The sequence below is a fragment of the Felis catus genome, chromosome A2, assembly GCF_018350175.1.
Source record: "Felis catus isolate Fca126 chromosome A2, F.catus_Fca126_mat1.0, whole genome shotgun sequence".
Classification (NCBI taxonomy): domain Eukaryota; kingdom Metazoa; phylum Chordata; class Mammalia; order Carnivora; family Felidae; genus Felis; species Felis catus.
The window spans coordinates 97,313,495-97,336,173 of NC_058369.1; the positions used below are offsets into that span (position 1 = coordinate 97,313,495).

The 22,679-nt window shown below is 34.8% G+C and overlaps 1 protein-coding gene across 2 annotated transcripts in view; it reads left to right on the plus strand.

The window, feature by feature from the left end:
* The first annotated feature begins 5,318 nt into the window (after nucleotides 1-5,318).
* Nucleotides 5,319-22,679, plus strand: part of GNGT1 (G protein subunit gamma transducin 1) — a 56,343-nt gene continuing 38,982 nt past the window's right edge. For both annotated transcript variants that reach the window (XM_045052384.1, XM_045052383.1), the window contains exon 1: nucleotides 5,319-5,390. The gene's annotated coding sequence lies outside the window, so the exon portion shown is untranslated. The remainder of the gene's footprint in view (nucleotides 5,391-22,679) is intronic.

Here is a 22,679-nt window from a genome sequence, read left to right on the forward strand (position 1 = left end):
TCTCCTCATGATCTCCCTCATTGACTTTTCTTACTGCTATTTGTACAGTTTTATACAAATAAATTGTTCAGAATTTTTGGATAAAAGCTAGTCTGATTGATTTAGGAAATTTCCATCACTGAGCAGTGCCCTTTCTTTTGGACCAATAAATAGTCAATCAATAGCATATAACTAGATTGTTCTTTCTTATGTAATATGCTTTGGTCTAACCAGTGGCCACCTCTACACAAAGAATCACCCAGCACTGCACATTTTCTAAATAAATAGGTAGTAGAGTTTCAACTATACTCAGGACTGATTATGTCAAGTACCATGTCAAGGGAAGTCTGTCAAGAAATCAAGAATAGATGAATGAGACTAATAAAATGGCATAGACTCATTTCTCCCTGCTCCTCTTTGATGAGGCACAAATACAATCCCTGGAAATAACGTAAGCAATAACCAAACGAAAATTCTGAAAGGCGGTGAGAAGGAAAGTGGTTTGGGAATCCAGCACTAGTGGAATGATACAGCAACAGGGAATCTTATGTCCCTTCCATCAAACAAAAGACAAGGCAGACTCATTATTCTCTGACCTCTAACCTAGCGACAGAAGGCAGCCACATAGTCTCATTCCCCTGTGGAGCTTAATGGAAACCCCTTTGACATTAGGTGAGCCTGACACCACCACCAAGGAGAATTGATCAGCCAACTTTAAGTGACTTCTAGGGAAATTATATAACTGAAACGTATAACAAACACACACACAAAAATGATGCACGGACTCAGTGGTACAGTGGACATGACAGAACATATAATCAGTGAACTTGAGACAGATTAATAGAATTTGCCCAATCTGCAAAACAGAGAGAAAATAGATGAAAGAAAGAAAGAAGAAAGAAAGAAAGAAAGAAAGAAAGAAAGAAAGAAAGAAAAGAAAGAATAAAGGAAGGAAGGAAGAAAATGAACAGAGCCTGAAACCTATAGGCCCATAACAAAAGATAACAACACTCATATCATAAGAATTCCAGAAAGAGAGGAGGAGTAGGAGTCTGAAAGAGTATTTGAAGAAATAATAGATGGAAACTTCCCAAATGTGGAAAAAGAATAAAGCCACAATTCAAAAAACTAAGCAAACTTCAAACAGGATAAATTAAAGAAATCATAATTAAACTTCTGAAAACTAAAGACAAAGAAAACATCTTGAATGCAGCCAGAGGAAAAGGACATATTGCCCACAGGGAGTATCAATTTGCATGATCTCTTGTCTGAAATCATGGAGATCAGAAGGAATTGGGACATTTTTCGAGTGCTGAAATAAAATAACTTTCAGCTGCAAATTCTACATCCAGTGAAATTATCATGTAGAAATTGAAGAGAATTAAAGACATCTCAGATAAAGGAACACTAAAAGGTTTGTTTTTTTGTTTGTTTGTTTGTTTTTGCTAGCAGGCCTACCTTTAAAGGCTGGTTAAAGCAAGTACTTCAGATAGAAAGGAAATTATAAAATAAAGAATCTTAGGTACCAGGAAAAAAGAAGGAATAGCACAAAGAGAAGAAATAGGGGTACATATAATAGCCTATTCTTTCTCTCACCACTTTTTTTTCTTTTTGAGAGAGAGCACAAGTGGAGCCAGAAGGCAGAGAGAGAAAGAATCCCAAGCAGGCTCCACACTGCCCGCGAAGAGCCTGATGCGGAACTTGAACCCACAAACCATGAGGTCATGACCTGATCCAAAACCAAGAGTTCAACACTTAACTGACTGAGCCACCCAGGTGCCCCTTCTCTCATCAGTTTTGTAAATTATATTTGATGATAGAAATAAAACCTATAATGCTACCTGATACTCAGGACAATTATATTTTAAAGTGGAAAAAGTCAAGGGACTTTTGGAAATGAACTTTCCACACTTGGAAAGTTCAATTGGAAATGAACTTTCCACACTTTGGTTCAAGTGGTAAAATGTTGGTATCAGTAGACTATGTATATTGTAATACTCAAAGCAACCACTGTGTTAACTATGCAAAGAGATGTACTCAAAATACATTAAATAAATCAATGTGGAATCTTAAAACAATATTGAAATACTCCATAGGAAGGCAAGAAAAGAGAAATAGATAAACAAACAAGAAACAGAAAAACAAATGACAAATGGCAGATTGGTTGTAGCATGTTAATAATTATGTTAAGTGTAAATGACTTAAATACACTGAGTAAAAAACAGGATGGATTTTAAAAAATGACCCAACCATACACTGTTTACAAGAAACACTTCAAAAAAAAACCCACTTCAAATTCAATGATGTGGATAGGTTAAAAGTTAAAAATGTGGGAAACTTAATGTTAAAAACTTAAACATTATTTTTATTTTTTAATCTATTTTTTTATCGAAGGATAGTTGACACACAATATTACATTAGTTTTAGGTATATAACACCAAGATTCAACAAGTCTAAACATGATGCTATGCTCATCACAAGTGTAACTACCATTTGTTATTATAAACATTAATTTTTTAAAAGGAAGAGTTATATTAATGTCTGATCACATAGATTTCAGAGAAAAGAAAATCACTAGAAAGAAAGAGGGACATTACATAATGATAAAAGGACCAATCTACCAGAAACATGTAATGATGCTAAATGTGTGCACCAAACAAAAGAGTCTCAAAATAAATGAAGCAAAAATTGATGGAGCTGAAAAAAGAAACAGAAAAATTGACAATCATAGTTGGGGAACGTTTACCAAGATACCAGAACCTGACCCATGAAATGAACATTAATAAATAAAATAATTGAAATCATATGTAATTAATTTTATAGGTTCAAGATTCTGGTTCAAAATTGAGTTGGCTTAATAATTCTATTATATATTTTACCAAATGATCACAAAATATGTGATCACAAAATATGAAGATACAGAAAAATAAACTCATAATGATGGTGAAAACTAAAATTGCTAGGAAATCTATTACCAGGGTCTGAAAGACATTTGCACTAACTGCAAAACTAAAGGAATTAAATTAAAACAAACTCCTGCCCATTTGTGCAGCCATGCTAGAAAAAAGAGAAATTTTCCTTTTCTGAATGAAAGATCCTTTACTGTCTGTTTCATATTTTAGGGGGAAAAATTTTTTTTTGGCTAAACCACCACAGAACTCATCAACAATCCGTACACTTTGTGAGTACTAATGTTTGACAAACATACAAATTATATCAAAATTGAGCAGCTTAAAACAACAACCATTTCTTATCTCACATAATTTCTGAGTGTCAGGAATCTGAAAGCAACTCATCCGGGTGATTTTGGGTCAGCAGCTCTCATAAGATTACAGTAAAGATGTCAGCCAGGGCGCCAGTCATCTCGACGCTTGACCGGTTCTGGAGAATTCTGTTCCTCACCAAATGGTTTTTTCCATGAGCTACCTCCGTGTCTGGAAGATGTAGAAACTGGCCTTACCCAGAAGGAATAACCCAGAAAAGAGAAAGAAAGAGAGTAAGAAAATGCTCAAGATGGAAGCTTTTGGAATCCCAGAAGTTACATGCCATCGCCTCTGCTGTATGCTGTTGGTTTCACAGACCAATCCTGATCCAGTGTGGGAAGGAGCTGCACAACAGGGAGAAATACCAGAAAGCAGGAGAGTATTATTAGGGCTATCTTGGAAGCAGAATATCATAATCTCTCATCAGTAGCATTCTTTTTATATGTAGCCAATTAGAGAGTGTGACTCCCAGTAAACAATGCAGAAGGAAATGGAGAAGGGAGAAGAGGGATGATCACAGAATATTGGATCATAGGAATTATGGTTTTACAAACAACTGCTATTGACTAGCCTGAGAGGAGAAGAGCCACCGTCTGAGGTTTTCTGTTTTGTCTTTATTGCTTTATTCCAGTTCAGAGTGTCAGGAAGCCTTTTAGAGTGGAACATAAGAATACAATAAATCAATCTAGCAAATCTGTGTTAGTTTATTATCTGCTGAACTCTGATCACTGTTCTCTGCGTGTCAGTCCATCTCTAGCTGCAGCTCTGAGGTAGAGATCTGGACACTAGACAGAGTGTCAGTGAATAAGAACAAGGGAAGCCTATACACACTATTTTAATGGGCTGGAGTGATTTCTTCTCATACCAAAAGGCATAGAGTGTACAACCAGCATAGGATCTATGAAACCACACTATAAACTCACGGTAAAGGAAGATAGCTTTAAAGACTCAAAGTAAAACAAACAGCAAAAAATGCTATACCACAGGAATATACCACTGATAAGACAGGTGTGTTTGAGTTCTTTTATAGTGTGTTACATTGTTTCGTCTTTTTAATTAATTAATTGACTTTATTTTTTTAAAACAGCTTGAGGTTTATAGGAATATTGAGCAGACAATATGGAGAGTTCCCACATATCCCCTCTTCTCCCACACACAATTTCCACCATTATCAACATCTTGCATTAGTGTGGTATATTTGTTGCAATTGATTAATATTGATCCATTATTATTAACTAAAGTCCAAAATTTGTATTAGGTTTCACTGTTTGTGTTGTACATTCTGTGAGTTTTGACAAGTATATAATGTTATGTATCCACCAATAGAACATCAGAAAAAATAGTTCCGCTGCCCCAAAAATCCACCGTGCTCCACCTATTTATCCCTCCCTCTCACCCCTCAAATTCCTGGCAACCACCGAATCTTTTACCATCTCTACAGTTTTGTCTTTTCCAGAATGTCATATAGTTGGAATCATACAGGATGTAGCCTTTTCTAGGAGGCTTCTTTCACTTAGCAATATGCATTTAATAAATGTTCCTCTGTGTCTTTTAGTGGTTCAATAGCTCATTTCTTTTTATTGCTAATAATATTCCATTCTGTGGAATGGAACCACAGTTTGTTTATCCATTCACCTGTTGAAGGACATCTTCCAACTTGTAGCAAATATAAATAAAGCTGCTGTAAAGATTCGCATGTAGGTTTTTGTTTTGACATAACTTTTCTTTTTTTTTTTTAACATTTATTTATTATTGAGAGACACAGGACGTGAGCAGGGGAGGGGTAGAGAGAAGAGAAGACACAGAATCTGAAGTAGGCTCCAGGCTCTGAGCTGTCAACACAGCCTGACACAGGGCTCGAACTCACAGACTGTTAGATCATGACCTGAGCTGGTCAGTCTCCTAACCAACTGAGCCACCCAGGCATCCCTTGGCATAACTTTTCAACTCACTGGGTAAACTTCTAGGAGCATGAATGCCGGGTTGTATGGTAAAATTACATTTACCTTTGTAAAGCTGGGTCCCCAGGAGTTTTTAATCTCTCAAACTAGCCCATGCTCAGTTTCCAGCAATTAAGTTGATTTACATTTCCGTGTTCCTACCAGTTCCTGGCTTCTGTTGTAAGCTGCTCCTGGGGCTCTGCTCCTGGTAAGCTGTGATTCTCTGTTATTTACCTGTTTAGTTTTCAGGCTGGCAGTTTACCCTGTGACATCAGTTATCTGATGGATCTAAGAAGAGTTGTTGGTTTTGTTTGTTTGTTTTTGTTGTTGGGAGGACAGAATGACAACTTTCAAGCTTTTATAAGAGTCAGACTGGAAACCAGAAGTCTCTTCTGTTTTTTAAATATATATATTTCACTAGGTGTTCTAGGTTTTTTGCTTTTTATTCCGGCTTTCTGATATTTCTTTGTATTTCTTTTCTTTTATTGGGTACTTTGCAATTTTACTTTTATAAAATGCCCTCAGTTCTCTCTTTCTTTAGCCCTTAACTATTTGTTCCCTACTATGAACTACAATAAAATTAACTCATATCTCCTACCCTCCTCTGGTAATTTAATTGCATAATTTTACTCAACAGGGTGACGTTAGTGTTTATATTTATGAATATGCTATTATTCCAACTACTTGATGTCTCAGCTATAAGTGGTTTCCTCTGAGTCCTACCACAGCTGATTCCATTTTCCACCTTCTCTTTCCTCTGCCTCCTGATTTTTGTTAGGTGTTTCATTTCTACATTGACTGAGCATATAACAAAAATCATTCCATTCTGCTACCCTTGTTCTCACTTCTTTTCAGTCTTAAATTCTACCGTTAATAACATTCAGAGCTCCAATCAATCCTTTTCCTGTTTCTCTTTATTACTTGCATGGTTGAAGATTCTCCTCTAGGGTTATGTTCATTCAATTTAAGATTTGATATATTGGCATAAAAATAGGCTCTTTTTTGTAGCAAATAGAGTATTATCCTTGTAACCTGTATTCATATCTGTACTGATGTCTTCTGATAGTGATTATTTTTGCCTTGTTTCCTTGTTTTTGTTCTGTTAATCTTGCCTGAAGTTTGTCGATTTTATTGATATTTTCAATTAACAAAGGTTTCTTTGTTTGGCATTGTGTATTTTGTCCATTTACCTCTGTTTCTACACCATTAATCCTTCTATGGCTTTCCACTTTTTGAGTTTTGGGGGTTTGGTTTGTTTTTAAATTTATTCCATTGTTCTGACTGGTTTCTTGGGAAATAAATGATTAAAACAGCAGGTCTGCAATGCATTTGCTCTCCTGACCAGAGGAGGAGTTGCCCTGGAAAAGAAAGAAGGCAAATGCTCTAGTTTAATCTCCTTGTAAACAAACCAATGACAGACCTCATAGCAAATAGACTAAATGGTTTGTAGAAGGAAAGGCTTTATTATGAAAGGCTTTTAGCAGGGTGTGCCTGGCCATTTAGAATTGCTTAAAATAAAGAACCTGGAATCTATAGATTTATGGGACATGATTGCCTGAAATACATCATGTAAGCTACAACTATCTGAGTATAAAGCAGAGATGGGTTATGACCTAAATAGCTCCTCCAATATGGGTGCTCTGGGCCAGAGAATTTCCAATACGGTTTTAAAAAAAGACCTGAGAATGCCCACCTAAAAGTACTAGACTTTTCTATGGGTTAACTATGCTCTTTGATTATTTGCATCCTTGATACCATTAATAAGGTTTGGTCTCTTGTGTCAGTCTTATTATGACAATCCAATCCTTTTAAAAATTATTTTGTATTGAAGCATATTTAACATACAATGCTATATTAGTTTCAGGTGCATAATACAGGGATTCAAAAACTCCATATGTTAAGTTATGCTCACTGTAGTAAGTGCAGTCACCATCTGTTGCCATACAAAGCCATTATTGACTGTATTCCCCATACTGCACCTTCATCTCCGTGACTTCCCCATTCTGTAACTGGAAGTTTGCACCTGTGACTCCCTTGCACCTGTTTCCTCCATCCTCCTAGCCTCCTCCCCTGTCACAAACACCAGTTCTGTTTTTGTTTGTTTGTCTTGTTTTTTAGAGTCCTCATATAAGTGAAATCATATGGCATTTTTCTCTCTCTGACTTCTTTTACTTACCATAATACCTTCTAAGTCCATCTGTATTGTCACAATTGGAAAGATCTCATTCTTTTTTATGGTTGAGTAATATTACATTGTATGTATATCCTACATTTTCTTTATCATCTATCAGTGGACCCTTAGGTTGCTTTTATATCTTGGCTATTGTAAATAATGCTGCAGTAAACATAGGGATGTGTATATCTTTTTAAATCAGTGACTTTGTTTTGTGTATGTAAAAACCCAGTAGTGAAGTTGCTGGATCAGATGGTATTTTATTTTGAAGTTTTTGAGGATTCTCCATGCTCTTCCTCAGTGGTTGCACCAGTTTATATTCCCACCAACAGTGCACAAGGGGCTCCGTTTGCCCCCACATTCTCATCAACACTTACTTGTTGATTTTAGCCATACTGACAGGTAAGAGATGATATTTCATTGTGGTTTTGATTTGTATTTCCCTTATGATTAATGATGTTGAGCATTTTTTAATGTGTTTGTTGGCCATCTACATTTTTTCTTTGGAAAATGTTTGTTCAGGTCCTCTGCCTATTTTTAATTGGATTGTTTTTGTGAGTTGAGTTGTGTAAGTTCTTTATATATTTTAGATATTAACCCCTTAGTATATATTCCATTTGCAAGTAGATTCTTTTACTCAATAAATTGTTTGCTTTGTTGATGGTTCCCTTTGCTGTTCAAAAGCTTTTTATTTTGGTATAGTCCCAATAGTTTATTTTTGCTTTTGTTTCCCTTGCCTGACGAGACATATACAGAAAAATGTTTTTAAGGCCAATATCCAAGAGACTATGCTTTCTTTAAGGAGTTTTATGGTTTCAAGTCTTACATTTAGGTCCTTAATCCATTTCGAGTTTATTTTTGTGTATGGTGTAAGAAACAGTCTAGTTTCATTCTTTCGCATGTAGCTGTCCAGTTTTCCCAGCACCATTTATTGAAGACTGTCTTTTCCCCATTGTATATTCTTGCCTCCTCTGCCATAGATTAATTAACTATATAAGTACGGGCTTTTTACTGTGCTCTCTGTCCTGTTCCCTTGATCTTTGTCTGTTTTTGTTTTTGTGCTAGTACCATACTATTTTGATTACTTTATCTTTGTAGTATATCTTGAAGTCTGGGATTGTCATATATCCAGCTTTGTTTTTCTTTCTTAAGATTACTTTGGCACCAATTCTTTTATTTTTGTTAATCTTGATTCTTAACTTGGATGCTCAACTTATTAAGTTAAAACTTTCATATTTTCTAATATATGCATTAAATGCAAACCTTTTTTTCTGAGTATTTCTTAGCTGCCTTCTACAAGTGTTGATAGGTATGTTTTCATTATTATTCAGGTCAAAATATTTTCTAATTTACAATTATTTCTTTTTGACCCATGAGGGTTTTTCTAAATTTCCAAACAGAAGTAATTTTCTAATTAACTTTTTATTGCTGATAACTAACCTAACTGTATTCTTTTCAAAGAATGTTACCTATATGATATCCATACCTTAAAAATAGTTGAGTTTTGCTTTATGGTCAGGTGGTAATATTCATTGATATTATATGTATGCTTTAGAACAGGGATCAGCAAACTATGGCCCAAAGGCTGAAGCCAGCCAGCCATTTGTTTCTGCAAATCAAATTTTATTTGAATGCAGTCAAACTTATCTATATGTTGTCTGTGGCTGTTTTTATACTACAGTGGTAGAGTTGAGCAGTTGTGGTAGAAACTGTATTGTAGATGGAACTAGAATACATCATGCTAAGCGAAATAAGTCAGTCAGAGAAAGGCAAATACCATGATTTCCCTCATGTGGAATTTAAGAAACACAACAGAAGAACATAGGGGAAGGGAGGGGAAAATAAGATGAAAACAGAGAAGGAGCAAACCATAAGAGACTCTTAAATACAGAGAACAAACTGGGGTATACTAGAGGGGAGGTGGGTGGGGTATGGGCCAAATGGGTGATGGGCATTAAGGAGGGCACTTGTTCAGATTGAGTACTGGGTGTTATATGGAAGAGGTGAATCACTGGGTTCTACTCCTGAAACCAATACTACACTGTATGTTAACTAACTTGAATTTAAATTAAAAGAAAGAAAGAAACAAAAAAACAAACTGTATGTCCTGCAAAGCCTAAAATATTTACCATCGGGCCCTTTGCAAAGAAAGTTTGGTTACCCCTACTTTAAATTTTTTTTTTTACATTTATTTATTTTTGAGAGACAGAGACAGCATGAGCAGGGGAGGGGCAGAGAGAAAGGGAGACACAGAATCAGAAGCAGGCTCCGGACTCTGAGCTGTCAGCACAGAGCCCAATGTGGGGCTTGAACCCAAGAACCGTGAGATCATGACCCGAGCCGAAGTTGGACACTTAACTGACTGAGCCACCCAGGCGCCCCTGGTCACTGCTACTCTAAAAGTATGTGTATTCTGTAGTTTTGGGGCAGTGTGTCATGTGTCCATTGGATACAAACTATATTAATTTTGAGTTTTTTAAACAGTCTGCATATCCTTAGTGATTTCTTTTTTTGTATCTTGATCTACCAATTATTGAGATAAGTCTATCAACATTTTCACCTATGTTGGTATATTTGTTTATTTATCCTTATAATTCTGTTAAATTTTTGTTTTACTATGAATAGATAAACATAGATAATCTGTTCTTAGGTACACAGAAATTTAGAATAGTTATATTTTCCTGCTGAATTTATTTTTAAAATATGAATAGTAGATGAAATTTTGGCCTTACATAATAGAGATATACTAACGTTTTTTGGTTGGTATCTTCCTGGGATGTATTCCAATACTTTTTAGTCAGACTTTCTATTTGTCTATGTTTTAGATTTGTCTCTGTTGAGCAGCAAAGAACTAAATTTATTATTTATTTCGGGAAGATAATCTTTGTCTTTAAAATATTTTCCAAGTGCATTTAATGTAATCATCATTGTATTTGTTTCTATCAGCTTCTATTGTGCTATTTGTCCTAGCTTTTGTATCGTTTGATTCTTTTTTTGCTCTTTTCTTGTCCTCATGTGAATTGTTTCTAATTTCATTTTTTTCTCTTTGATAATTTGAAAACCACACACTGTATTTTATAGTAATCTTACTTAACCTAAAAAAATAAAATATTAGTAAATACCTTTAGTTTCCTAGAATACTCTTATCGCAGTTTCTTTTCCACTTACATAAAATATTTCAATCTAATTCTATTATTTTAACTCCTCCTAAAATTAGTATTATTGGGTTTTTTTGCATGAGTTTATTTAAATTTAACCACAGATTTATGCTGTTTCATTTCATTTCTTATTACTTTTCAAATCTTTCATATAAAGCCCTTTCAACTAAGGAAAGAAAACTATGTACTTACAAAATCAAGATGGTGAAATTAATAAATATAAACCAAAAATTGATTTATTAGCATATTACAAATGACAGAATCATGTTTCGTTGAAAATTTGTTCATTTAAAAGTGTAATAGGGGTATCTGAGTGGCTCAGTCAGTTAAACGTCTGACTTCAGCTCAGGTCATGATTTCGCAGCTTGTGATTTGGAGCCCCATGTAAGTCTCAGTGCTGACAGCTCAGAGCCTGGAGCTTGTTTCCAATTCTCTCTCTGTCTCTTTCTGCCCCTCCCCCATGCTAGTGTGTACACTCTCTCTCACTCTCTCAAATATAAATAAACTTTAAAAAACAAAACAAAGTGTAATAAAGTAGGGAAAGCCATAATTAAGGATAAAATAATGAATTTTTTCCTTAAAAAGATGTGATATAAAATTTAATGTTAAAAACTTCAAAAGCCTAAATGAAATTACTTTAAAGGAAAATTTTAATTACCAAAAGCAACCCAAGAAGATATAGAAAGGCTGAATAAATTAAAAGTCATAAATAAGATAGAAAATTTTATATAACTTTCTTTAACAGAGTGCTAGGCTCACACAGTTTAAGGTATGAGTTATTAAAATCCTCCAAAAACCAAATAAATAAACCTGATAATATGATTAAAAAAAAAAACAGGGCATAGAAAAATGATAGAATATTTTAGAATATACTTTTTTTCCTGACATACCATTAATGCCAACATTTTAGAGAGCATGAGAGAAAAACTACAGAATTTAGACTAAATTTTTATAAAAATTATGAAATTAAGTTTAGCACTGTTAAAATTTTTAATATTAATATAAATGTTATATTTTAGGATTTATTGATAAACCTATGTTGATATATCTATTAGATAATTTATCATATCAAAGTATCAAAGGAGAAAAATACCATATTTATATACTGAATATATGTCAAGCTAGATCCATGATGTATTCTTGATATAAGGAAAAACCTCCTAGTAAATTAGGAAGAAGATTATCCTTCATTAATCTGATAAATATTAATTTCAAACCTACAGTCAATGGCATAGTTAACTAAAAAACACAAAAAGTATATTGATAAAAGTCAGAAGTAGACAGAAGTACTTTCCTCACTATTATGTATCACTGTTTCTGAAAATTTCAGCCAATGCAACAAGACAAGAAAAAGAACCAGTTGTTTAGATATTGGCAACAGGAAATATAATTATTACTTGCAAATTTTGTGGTTTACTCTGTGGAAAAACTTTAAAAGTCATGTTAAAATATTTTTTCAGTTAAGAAATATTTAGTGTTTGATTAATCAGAAAATAACTAGTCCCAAAATAGTAGCTTTTCAACTTAACAGTAATTACCAGTTAGAATATGTAATTTATAACACAGTTCCTCTGACACAAACAACAAAACTTTTTAAAAATGAAAAACAAAATTTAAATAGAAAAGATTTAAATGAATCATGATGTACTAAGGAGTATTTTTTTGTTATTCTAATATAATTCCCAACAAGTCCATGTGTGTTTTACCCCTGTATTTGTCTTTAAGATAGTCAAGGTAGCTCATCTTTAAAAGAAGCAGGTCTCAGGTGCCTGGGTAGCTCAGTCAGTTAAACATCTGACTCTTGATCTCAGCTCAAGGTTGTGAGTTCAAGCCCCACATTGGGCTCTGTACTGGGCATGGAACTTACCAACAAAAAAAGAAAGAAGCAGTTTGATATTTAGGATTGTCATCACTAAAAAGAAGTGAGATGCATGGATTTATGGTAGCTGTCCTTGCAGTGTTGGCTCTACCTCCATTACAGAAAAGAGAGTTTTGTCAGCCTTTTATTTCCATAGAGTGTAATAAATCATGGAATTCTGACGAATTACTGGCACAGGCAAAAGGGCAAGTGTTACACACATACTAATTGAAACATGTCTGATTCCATTCAGACAACACCTCCAGGGAACATCTTCAGAAGAAGGTGACTATGCATGAGTCAGTAAGGGCAGGGTGTGCCTGAGTGAGGAGTATCCTTGACTTCAACATTAGTAAACAGGATATGGATTCAATGTGGGCCTACTCTCCTTTGTAGGACCAGTTGATTTGGACAAGTGGCTGAGTAAAACAACTCCTTCATAGGAGTTGCGCCACAGAGAAGCAAAGCGGAGGTGCAGATGTTTGCTGACAGTGCATCCTGTTCCATAAAAGGGCATATAGGGACCATGGACAGAAAGGCGGCTTCTCCCTGACTCTAAATATCATTTGTGACTGAAGAAGCCTCTTAGCTCCCAATAGTCTTAAAATATCACAAGTTAGGGAAAGAATTTTCATAGATTGGTACTGGACCTTCCACCTGTCTTGATAGTAGGATCTAGAAAAACATCATAATATAATTTGATAAAATAAAGAAGATGAAAATATGACCCTAATTCTATCCTTTGTGTTATATATGCATACATATTATGCAAATGCACTTACTGGTATGGGATTGTTTTTAACATGAAAAACAGATTCTAAAATTAACTTGAATAAATATATTCAAATAGTGAAGAAATTACTTTTTAATTTTTTTATTTTTTTAGATTGTAATTTGTTTAGATCTAAGTTAGTTAATATATAGTATAATGATGATTTCAGGACTAGAATTTAGTGGTTCATCACTTATATATAACACCCAGTGCTCATCCTAACAAGTGCCCTCCTTAATGCCCATCATGCATTTAGCCCATCTCCCTGCCCAACACCCCACCAGAAACCCTCAGTTTGTTCTTTGTATTTAAGAGTCTCTTATGGTTTGTCTCCCTCTCTGTTTTTATCTTATTTTTGCTTCTCTTCTCTTCCCTTATGTTCTTCTGTTGTGTTTCTTAAAATCTATGTATGAGTGAAATGTGCTATTTATCTTTCTCTGACTGACTTATTTCTCTTAGCATAATACATTCTAATTCTGTCCATGTTGTTGCAAATGGAAAGATTTCATTCTTTTTGATCTCCAAGTAATATTCCACATCTCGTTTATCCATTCACTAGTCATCTCGTTTATCCATTCACTAGTCAGTACATTTGGGCTCTTTCCATACTTTGGCTATTGTTGATAGTGCTGCTATAAACATTGGGGTGCAAGTACCCCTTCAAAACAGCACACCTCTATCCTTTCGATAAATACCTAGGAGTACAATTGCTGGATAATAGGGTAGTTCTATTTTTGGTTTTTAGAGGAAGCTCCATACTGTTTTCCAGAGTGGCTGCACCAGTTTGCATTTCTACCAGCAGTGCAAAAGGGTTCCTCTTTCTCTGCATCCTCACCAACATCTGTTGTTGCCTGAGTTGTTTGGTTTTCTTTTTCAACATTACTTTGGCTATTCACGGTCTTTTCTGGTTCCATACAAATTACAGAGTTGTTTGTCCTAGCTCTGTGAAAGAATGCTGGTGTGATTTTGATAGGGATTGCATTGAATATGTAGATTACTTTGGGTAGTATCGACTTTTTAACAATATCTGTTCTTCCAATCCATGAGCATGGAATGTTTTTCCATTTTGAGGAAATTACTTTTAAAAAGAAATAAAACACTGTTACATTATTATAAAAATTGACACAAATCCTTAGAAAAGAAAGTCAAGAAATAACCATTTGTCTGTTTTTTAAAAGGGCAAATACCTGGCCTTTAGCAGTTAAATGCTTTAATACACTTTACGACTATTGACCTAACATAGAAATATCCTGATTTTAAAGATAATTGTCTCCTTGATGCATAATGCATAATATTAAGCCACCCTTGATTATTAGTTATGAGAAGTGACATTTACATACAAAGTTTGATTTAAAAAATAACATTTTACCACATTTTATTACAGACAGCAATATTTGTTAGAAAGTTGTAAATAGCTTTGGTTGTTCATTTAAAATTGTAGACTATATTTGCAACAAAAGTTTGTTTTTAGCAGGTAATAATTAAACTGATGATATACCATCATTCATGTAGCTCCAGTAAACTCAAGAAATATAAAAGGACTAAGAATATATTAAAATTATAGCTGAACAACTCTATTTTTTTATTCCTGTAAAAAACAATGTTTTATAAGTTACCTGAAAAGATTACAGCACAATGCAGAATATCAATTTGTCATGAGAATTATAGCACTGTGATTCAGATGAAAAATTTCCAGGGGAGGATGGCTAAGAACAAAGGGCAGACCTCTTCAGTATCAAATATCAAAAGAATCGTCTAAGTAAGACATGCAAGATTAACATAAGCTTAACCTCCATTTTAGTCTCAGAGGGGAACTGCTGGCCTCTGATGCAAAACTCTAGTCTAGGACTATATCAATTTGCGTCTTTGCTGAAGAATCTATTAGCATCAAATACTAAATAAGCTAAAGTTACAAATTCATTCATGGGTTAAGGAGCTTAGGCTTTGAAGGTAATGTCAACATATAATTTACATTCTGTATGCAGTAAGAGATGTGAATGTAAGAATCAAAGCAGGTTTAAAAAAGAGGAAAGGAAAATTACGGTTTTTAAAACAAAATATTATTTTAGTTTTAACATTATTTTGGACTTCAGATTTCCCTTGGATAATTGTGGATACTTCAATAGTAATCTCTCCACACACCCTCCAAAGACTGTACAGATTCATAAAGAGATCTAATAAAATCACCCACAACTTATATGTAGAGTGAAACTAAGAGAAAAGGAACACACAAGCGTTTATTTACATGTAACTGGGGAAAAATGTGAAGATTATGCATGAAAGCAGAGTGTAGTAGGATCCTGCAGTTGGTGAAGTGTGATGATGTAACCCCCCAAAAAAGAGGGTTTTACCTCAATGAGAGTGTGAAGCCTAGTGGATCAAAGCCACAACCTTTGAAGGAGTTGGGAGAGAGAAGGGATAGTGAGTTGTAGAACCAGAGGTGGCAGTGCACCAGCCCTAAAGAAGTAAATATCCTTTGAAGATCTGATAGTGAATGGACGAAGAAAGAAATAGAAAGCAAGAATCTCAGAGAAAGTAAAAGAATCACAGAAAGTAGAAGACACATCAACATGCAACAATGGACTCACTTCCTAAAGACCTCTGAGTACCAACAGAAGAGTATGTTCTTGAACTAAGAAACCTAGTAATCACCCAAACCTTTCATCCTTCTCCATAGGGATGCTGGCTGTTGCTGATGTACAAAAATCCAAGACATTTAAAAATGGTCAGAAAGGGGCGCCTGGGTGGCGCAGTCGGTTAAGCGTCCAACTTCAGCCAGGTCACGATCTCGCGGTCCGAGAGTTCGAGCCCCGCGTCAGGCTCTGGGCTGATGGCTCAGAGCCTGGAGCCTGTTTCCGATTCTGTGTCTCCCTCTCTCTCTGCCCCTCCCCCGTTCATGCTCTGTCTCTCTCTGTCCCAAAAATAAATAAACGTTGAAAAAAAAATTTTTAAAAATGGTCAGAAAATCAAACAACATCCTTATGAAGCTATAATAAAGAGAAAAGACTCAATTTTTTCACGGGATAAAAATATCCCTAAAAATGTAGCAGAGAAAAATTATAAAATTATAACCCAGTGCTCAAATACAAAATCCATAATATTAAACCAGCAATGGTAGATAAGAGAACACACCATAAAATAAAGGCTAAGAAATAAGAATAAAAAATGACTTGAATAACAATAAATAATAAAGATGACAAAATATAGAAAGACGGAAAAAATTAGAATTGACTAAACTCAGGAAAGAAATGGAAAACAATCATTTTGGAACTCAAGATAATTACAAACTGTGCAACAGAAAGCAGCTTTGGCATTAAAATAAGGAACATTTGAATAAGGAATTAAAAGAGCCAAGAGAACATACACAAAATGGGAGAGAGGGAGAGAGAGAAAGGTATTCAAAAGAAAAATTCTAGATACAGAAAATAAGCAAAACATGTAGTGTGTGTGTATAAATTAAATATATGTGGCAAGAAGAAAAACAACTATGAAAACAGATCTTTAAATTCTGATCAATTATGATATATTACCTAGTAAAATTAATAGAGTCTAAAATGAAAGAAAACCCTTTGGGGCTTCAGGCAAAAAGACTGTCACAGAGGGGAAAAAATATCAGCAATGCATTTCTTTTGTTGTTGTTTTTTGTTTTTATTATAATTCCAGTTAACATACAGTGTTATGTTAGTTTCAGGTATACCATATAGTAATTCAACACTTCCATACATCACCCTGTGCCCATCATGACAAGTACACTCCTTAATCCCCATCACCTGTTTAACCCAACCTCCCCCCCCCCCCACCCCACCTCCCCTCTGGTAACCACCAGTTTGTTATTTATAATTAATAGTCGGTTTCTTGATTTGTCTCTCTCTCTTTTTTCTCCTTTTCTCGCTTGTTTTGTTTCTTAAATTCCACATATGAGTGAAATCATATGGTATTTGTCTTTCTCTGACTTATTTTGTTAGCATTATACTCCCCACCTCCATCTATGTCATTGCAAATGGCAAGACTTCATTTTTTATGACTTAATACTACTCCACTGTGTGTGTGTGTGTGTGTATACACACACAATATATATGTGTGTATATATACACACACACATATACATATATACACATACACACACACACACACACACACACACACACACACACACACCACATCTTCTTTATCCATTCTTCTAGTGATGGGCATTCGGGATGCTTCCATAATTTGGCTATTGTAAGTAATGCTACTATAAACATAGGGGTGTATGTATCCCTTTGAATTAGTGTTCTTGTATTCTTTGGGTAACTACCCAGTGGTGCAATTGCTGGATCATAAGGTAGTTTTATTTTTAACTTTTTGCGGAAACTCCATATTATTTTCTAGAGTGGCCATACCAGTTTCATTCCCATCAACAGTGCATGAGTGTTCCTTTTTCCTCACCAACACCTATTTCTTATGTTACTGATTTTAGCCTTTCTGACAGGTGTGAGGGGATATCTCATTATAGTTTTGATTTGCCTTTCCCTGATCATAAATAATGAACATTTCTTCATGTATCTGTTGGCCAAATGTATGTCTTCTTTGAGGAAATGTTTGTTCATGTCTTCTTCCCATTTTTAAGTTGGATTTGTTTTTTGAGTGTTGCATTTTAGAAGTTCCTTATTTATTTCAGATACTGTTTATCAGGTATGTCATGTGCAAATATCTTCTCCCATTCCATAGGTTGCCTTTTAGTTTTGCTGATTGTTTCCTTCACTGTGCAGAAGGTTTTTATTTTGATGAAGTTCCTATAGTTTATTTTTTGCTTTTGTTTCCCTTGTCTCAGGAGACATATCTAGAAAGAAGCTGCTAGAGCCAGTGTCAAAGAAGTTATTACCTATGTTCTCCTCTGGTATTTTTATGGTTTCAGGCCTCACATTTAGGTTTTTAATCAATTTTGAATTTATTTTTGTGTATTTATTTTTGTGTAAGAAAGTGGTCCAGTCTCATTCTTCTGCATGTTTCTGTTGAGTTTTCCCAACACCATTTGTTGAAGAGACTGTATTTCTCCCATTGGATATTCTTTCCTGCTTTGTTGAAGATTAATTGACCATATAATTGTGGGTTTATTTCTGGATTTTATATTCTATTGATCTATATGTCTGTTTTTGTGCCAATACCATACTATTTTGATCACTATAGCTTTGTAATATAACTTGAAGTCCAAAGTTGTGTTGTCTCTAGCTTTGCTTTTGTTTTTCAAGGTTGCTTTGGCTGTTTGAGTTCTTTTCTGGTTCCATAAAAATTTTAGGATTGTTTGTTCCAGTTCTGTGAAAAATGATGTTGGTATTTTGATAGGAATTGCATTAAAGGTGTAGATTGCTTTGGGTCATATAGACATTTTAACAGTATTTGTTATTCCAATCCATGAACATGGAATATCTTTCCATTTCTTTTTGTGGTCTGCAATTTCTTTTATCAGTGTTCTGTAGTTTCAAAGTATAGGTCATTCACCTCTTTGGTTAGGTTATTCCTAGGTATCTTATTAATTTGGGTATAATTGTAAATGGGATTGTTGCTTAATTTATCCTAATTCTGCTTCATTGTTTGGTGTATGTAGAAATGCAAAAGATTTCTATACATTGATTTTGTATCCTGTGACTTTACTCAATTTGTTTATCAGTTCTAGCAGTTTTTTAGTGGAGTCTTTGGGTTTTCTATTTACAGTATCAGGTCATCTGTAAATAGTGAAAGTTTTATTTCTTCCTTACTGATTTGGTTGCCTTTTATTTATTTTTGTTGTCTGATTTCTGTGGCTAGGACTTCCAATACCATGTTGGATTAAAGTGGTGAGAGTAGATATCCTTGTCTTATTCCTGACCTTATGGGAAAAACTCTCAGTTTTTCCCATTAAGGATGATGCTAACTGTGGGTTTTTCTTAGATGGCCTTTATTATTTTGAGGTATGTTCCCTCTAAACTTACTTTATTGATAGTTTTATCATGAATGGATGTTGTGCTTTGTCAAATGCCTTTTCCTGTGTCTATTGAAATAATCATATAGTTCTTATCCTTTCTCATATTGATGTGATGTATCACATTGATTTGCAAATATTGAACCACGCTTACAACCCAGGAATAAATCCCACTTGATTGTGATGAATGATTACTTAAATGCATTGCTGAATTCAGTTTGCTAGTATTTTATTGAGATTTTTTGCATCTATGTTCATGAGGGATATTGACCCTAGTTCCCTTTTTTAGTGTTGTCTTTGTCTGGCTTTGGTATCAGGGTAAATACTGTCCTCATAGAATGAATTGAGAAGTTTTCCTTTTTTTCCTTATTTTTGGAATAGAGAAGAATAAGTATTAACTCTTCTTTAAATGTTTGGTAGAATTCATCTGTAAAGCCATCTGGTCCTGGATTTTTGTTTGTTGGGAGTTTCTTGATTACTGATTCAATTTCTTTGGTGGTTATTGGTTCTGTTCAAATTTTCTAGGGGCGCCTGAGTGGCTCACTCGGTTAAGTGTCCAACTTTAGCTCAGGTCATGATCTCACGGTTTGTGAGTTCAAGCCCTGCTCTGTGCTGTCAGTTCAGAGCCTGGATGAATAATATGAATAATAATAATGAATATATGTTAAATTTTTTTTTAATTTTCTATTTCTTCCTGTTTCAGTTTTGATAGTTTATATGTTTGCAGGAATTTATCCATTTCTTCTAAGTTGTCCAATTTGTTGGCATATAGTTTTTCATAATATTCTCTTATAATTGTTTGTATTTATGTGGTGTTGTTATTTCTTCTCTCTCATTTATGATTTTATTTATTTGAGTCCTTTCTCTTTATGTCTTGATAAGTCTGGCTAGAGGATATCAATTTTATTGACTTTTTTCAAAGTACCAGCTCCTGATTTCATTGATCTATTCTGTTGTTATTTTAGTCTCTATATCACTTAATTCTTCTCTAATCTTTATTATTACCTTTATTATTACCTTCTTTCTCAGCAATATATTTCAACAGCAATATACAATAGACTGAAAGTCTGTTGATCCTACCACTTTTTATGCTCTCCCCTGATGCTTTCTCTTCTCTCTTCATCTAGCTTACATTTCATAGATAATAATTGTAGTCATATCCTTCCATTTATCCTGCATCTGTTCTTCTCTCAATTCCATAACTCCATTCTGTGCATTCCTCAGTATTGTGCTAACATCACAAAAATTACAACCCTGGTTAAATTAATCTCTCCACTTGCTTTATGTCAGCCCATGAGCTGTTACTAACTGTAGAAAAATTCAAAACCGTATTCGTGAAAACACACTTCAAGCCAGCCAGCTAGGCTGTCAGACCATCAAAGTGTATGCCATAAGGCCATTCATCTTTACCTTCTCCTGAAAGTCTATTTCATATATTATCTTCTGTCCTTGAACCACCTCAACCTCCTCTCCCTTCCTCACTTTCGACTGATAACTGGCTTCCTTACTGAGAAAATCAAACAATTGGAAGATAACTTCCACAGACGCCTGCCACCACATCTTCTCACTTCCGAGTATCTACATAACATACCTTGCCCTCCCATGTGTTGCCACAGATCAACCACCCATGAGCCAATCCAAGGCAAATCTCCTCACTTGTGCTCTAGATCCCATCTCCTGTTGCCTATACAAAAATATAGCTCCAAATTTTTTCTTTCCCATATTAGCTCTTTACTAGATCATTGCCCTCAGCATATAAATATCTGTTATTTCTCCTAACCTATATAAAAAAAAGCAAAATGCTTGATCCTACTTCTACGTGGCATAACTTCTCCTTTCCTCTCCTTTGCATCAAAACTTCTTAAAAGAGATGTCTATAGGAATGTCTCCAACTCCACCTTTCTCTTTCTTTCTTTTTTTTTTTCTTTATTTATTTTTGAGAGAACGCAAGCTGGGGAGAGGTAGAGAGAGGAGGATGGAGGATCCAAAGTGAGCTCTGTGCTGATAGCAGTGAGCCCGATGTGGGGCTTGAACTCACGAACCATGAGATCATGACCAGAGCCAAAGTTGGACTGAGCCCCCACTCAGGTGCCCCTCTTTCTCTTTCAAATTCACTCCATCCAGATTTGCATTCCCTCTATGTCCCCTAAACTGCTTTTTCCAAGGTCCTCGATAATATCCTCATTGCTAAACTAATATTCAATTCTCATTCCTCATCTTACTTATCGATGGCATCTGATGCAGTCAGTTATGCTCTTCTCCTTGATATACTTTCATTATTCAGTTTCTAGGACATAACCCTCCTCTTTAGTTGCTCCTTCTCAGTTTGCATTGCATTGCATTGCATTGCATTCCACTCCACTTCCCTTCTTCCCCCTCTTTGACATGACAGCACACCAGAGATCCATCCTTGCTTATATTCTCTATCCTTATTCCTTTGGTGATGGCATCCAGTCTTAAAGCTAAAAATGTCATCTATACACCAGTGGACAGTTTGCTCCTGAACTCCAGATCCCTATTACCAATTACACATTGAATTGGAGATCTAATAGGTATCTCCACATGCAGCATGTCCAACACTGAGCTTTCAGTCTAACCCATAACATATGGGTTAACATATGGTTAACCCTTCCCCATCTCAGTTAATGATATTGCTATTCTTCCAGATTCTAGGCTAAAAAACAAAACAATAACAAAACCTTGGCATCAATTCTAACTTCTCATCTTAAAAGTCTCACCCTTCTGTTTTTAAAAATATTTTTGGGGGCAGCTGGGTGGCTCTGTTGGTTAAGCATCTGACTTTGGCTCAAGTCATGATCTCATGATTTTTGGGTTCAAGCCCCATGTCAGGTTCTGTGCTAATAGCTCAGAGCCTGGAGCCTGCTTCAGATTCTGTGTCTGCCTCTCTCTCTGCCCCTTCTTCATTCGCACTCTGTCTCTCTCTCTCAAAAATAAATAAAAACATTTAAAAATTTTTAAAAATATTTTTTCATGCTTTTTGAAAGTGAGTTATAACTTACATACAGTAAAGTACAAAAAGTGATTTTTTTTTTTTTTTACTAATTTATGTCCCTATATAACAACCATCCAGATTGAGATATGGACTGTTATCACCACCCCAGAAGCCTACCTCATTTCCTTTTAAGGTTAATATACTCACTTCTGACCTTTATCAAAATAAAGAGCAACTTATCTTCTGACCTTTATCACAATAGATTAGTTCTGCCTATTCTTGACCATCATATAAATGAAACTATACAATATGTATGGTTTTTTTTGTCTTAGTATTACTTCTGCTAAATTTATCTGTGCTGTTTTGTTCAGTAGTGGATCTTTCTTTCCACTACTGTGTATTATTTCATTTATTCACTCTCAAGTTGGTGGATAGTTGAAATGTTTCCAGATTTTTACTATTATGAATAAAGCTAAAATGACCATTTTTACATGTCTTCTGATAGACATATGCATCATATTTCTGTTGGACATGTACTTGGAAGTATAATTGCTGGGTAATATGGTACCTGTATGGTCAGTTTTAGCAGATTCTGCCAAAGAATTGACTAAAATGGTTGTATCAATTTACACTCTTTTGAAC